The 2,955-nt window shown below is 33.2% G+C and overlaps 1 long non-coding RNA gene across 3 annotated transcripts in view; it reads left to right on the forward strand.

Annotated features, from left to right (window-relative positions):
- Positions 1-867: 867 nt before the first annotated feature.
- The window catches only part of LOC115296317, a 10,357-nt gene continuing 8,269 nt past the window's right edge, over positions 868-2,955 (forward strand). For all 3 annotated transcript variants that reach the window (XR_003910842.1, XR_003910844.1, XR_003910843.1), the window contains exon 1: positions 868-1,002. This is a non-coding gene — a long non-coding RNA (uncharacterized LOC115296317). The remainder of the gene's footprint in view (positions 1,003-2,955) is intronic.

Below are 2,955 nucleotides of genomic sequence, written 5' to 3' on the forward strand. Positions count from 1 at the left end.
TGGAAGATGTAGTTTAAGATAAAATAAATAGCTGGAAGACAGTTCTTTGCTTTTTGTTTTATATATTAAAAAACTTTTTTAACCTACTTTATTTTTCCTCAGTACGATAATGGAGACATTTCTTATGTGTTAGTATTTTATGAGTTCTTGATGACATTTGGTTTAGTTGCATGATTTCCTGAGTTGGGTAATTTCTGGTGAAATCCCAATTCTAATTCTGTGCTGTGTCAGGGACCCCTAAAAATGTAAGTGATCAAATAGTTCCTCCTGGTTTAAAATTGTATCTTATGGGGCGCCTAAGTGGCTCAGTTAAGTGTCGGACTTTTTGGCTCAGGTCATGATCTCACAGTTCATGGGTTCTAGCCCTGCCTCAGGCTCTGTGCTGACAGCTCACAGCCTGGAGACTGCTTCAGATTCTGGGTCTCCGTTTCTGTTTCTATCCCTCCCCCACTAGTGCTTGCTCGCCTTCCTCTCAAAAATAAGTAAATATTTAAAAAACTGTACCTCATATTGTTTTTAAAATTTCAAATTTTGGCCACAAACTGCACAGATAACTATTTTTTCAAAGCCATCAGGGAATTTGGCTGTCAAAACTTTTTAAAAGATTTTCTTCTCCACTCCCCAAGATAATGGTACTAAGGAGGCAGAATCCTTTATATCTCTTGCCTTGACTCTCAGAGATGAATAATTACAGTCCTGAGAAGCTGTACAGAAATCACACACCAGCCTTAATTATACAAATACCAAACATAGAGTGTAAGGCTCTCCGTAGGAATTTCTGTAAACAATTGCAAATGCTAGAACCTTGAGGCCTGGAGCCCTGGAAACCACAAGTACACAATGGTTCCATTCAAAGGAATTGTCACTTCTCTCTTGTCCTTTTCATTAGTCACTGCCACTCTTCTGTTTTGCTTGTTTCATTTTCCCTCCAGGCAAACGTCCTGTGTAAGGCAGTAGAAAAAAGGGTGGGAAACTAATTAATGTGTCAAGAAGAACTAGAAGGTACGGTGAGAAATTCAGAATCTCATTTTCCTTCCCCCCCTTAGAATTGATTTTGCCGTCACCATTTAAAAAATAACAAATGGATGTACTTCTATTATTTGATGGAGATAAAGTACTTTCTTCTTCTCTACACATAATTTGCTGCAAATTCTGTTAACCAAATATATATTTAAGAACCCAAATTATTTAAAATTCTGCATAGGTCTTAAATAGTTTAATTATTTATGGCTATGAAATGGATTCATTTTTATTTGTTTATGTATGTAATTAGGATAAATCCAGATGGAAGTAAGGTAAAAGACATATAATCAGATTAGAATGCTTGCCAGAAAAGTAATGATTTTTTAAAAGCTATGCATTAGGGGGAAAACTTTGCAATCTGCTATTAAAAGCATTCTATTTTTATCATTTATTTGGTTGCAGATTGAATCTGAGATAAGGCTTTGTTGTTATTTGTTTTTAATCCACCTCTAGACCCCTGTCCTGGTAGAAAATCTTGTTTTTATGTGATTTGTGATTGCTGACAGAAAGTTTCACAGATGAACTCTTATTAAGGCCTTTGTTTTTTTGGTTTTGTTTTTTCTTACTGAGAAAAGCGGTGGGTGGGCAGCAGTGTTTTCTGTAAACTACTTTTATTTAACACTAAGAAGAAGATGCAATTTGATTCTTTTCTGTTATCTGTTTTTGACTGATGTTCACATCCTTCCCAATTGGATGTTTGTGATATGGAAAAGTTATTCTCTTGTCAGGCGCTCATTAATCTGAGGTGTTGGGTATTGATTAGGCAAATGTTAACCCTACACTTGAGTTTCTTTGTAAGCTTTGCTGGTTTCTGCTCTTTTCCTTTATCCTGTTTCCCAAGTGATCAATTTCTGTAATAGGCCTGTTTGTTTCCAAAGGGATTGTTTTCCTATGCAGTTTGATTCAAAGAGATTGATTTATTTCCCCCTTCCTTCCTCTGGAGTGATATTTTGATCTTATTTTACTTCCTTATATTCCTTTATTTGTTTCATTAACTTGCTGGCAAAAAAATCAGTCTTCCCTTTACACCCTGCTTTCTTGTAGAAAGTTATTTTATTTTTTTAATGTTCTTATTTATTTTTGAGAGAGAGAGACAGAGTAAGGGAGACACAGAATCTGAAGCAGGCTTCAGGCTCTGAGCTATCAGCACAGAGCCCCATACAGGGCTCAAGCTCATAAACCGTGAGATCATGACCTGAGCTGAAGTCAGACGCTTAACTTTTCTTTGTTTGTTTGTTTTATTATTTTTTTATTTTTTTAGATACACAAACGAAATTAGCTTAACACATCCTTAAAGTATTCAAAGAATTAACTCATCATTAAATAACATAATTCTGTTGTAAATAAGGGAAATAAAATAGTTTTAAATATTTATATTATTTTAGATGCATTTTCTAGATAAAATTATAATCATATTTTTTAACCATTCTACTATGGAATCAAGGTGAATGATGTAACTATTTTATTTTATTATTTATTTATTTTTTATTTTTATTTATTTATTTATTTTTTATTTTTAATACAATTTATTTTTTTAACATATGCAATTATTTTCCGTCATTTACAATACAGTAGTTTCAATGATACTCCAAACAGAAAAGCAAAGTGAAAAATTAAAACCCCTACTTCTATTTCATGTAATTATACTTATACAGAAATTAGAAGGTTAGGTACCAACTAGTTAATCACCTAATTTCACAGCTATCTGAAGTGGTGATCATTATATAGCAGCTTATCTATGATACATTCAAGATACATGATATAATTTATTACTTGCCCATAAGCTAAAACACAGCCTGCTTAATACCTTTCCTTAAATTCCACCTCTACTACAGTATACTTGAGGTCCATGCAAAAAAGTAGCTACTTTTTATATAGAAAATGGATGATTAAGTCTTTGGTGCTGTAAAAGCAACTTCAATTAAACATAAC

The sequence above is a fragment of the Suricata suricatta genome, chromosome 7 (genome assembly GCF_006229205.1).
Source record: "Suricata suricatta isolate VVHF042 chromosome 7, meerkat_22Aug2017_6uvM2_HiC, whole genome shotgun sequence".
Taxonomy (NCBI): domain Eukaryota; kingdom Metazoa; phylum Chordata; class Mammalia; order Carnivora; family Herpestidae; genus Suricata; species Suricata suricatta.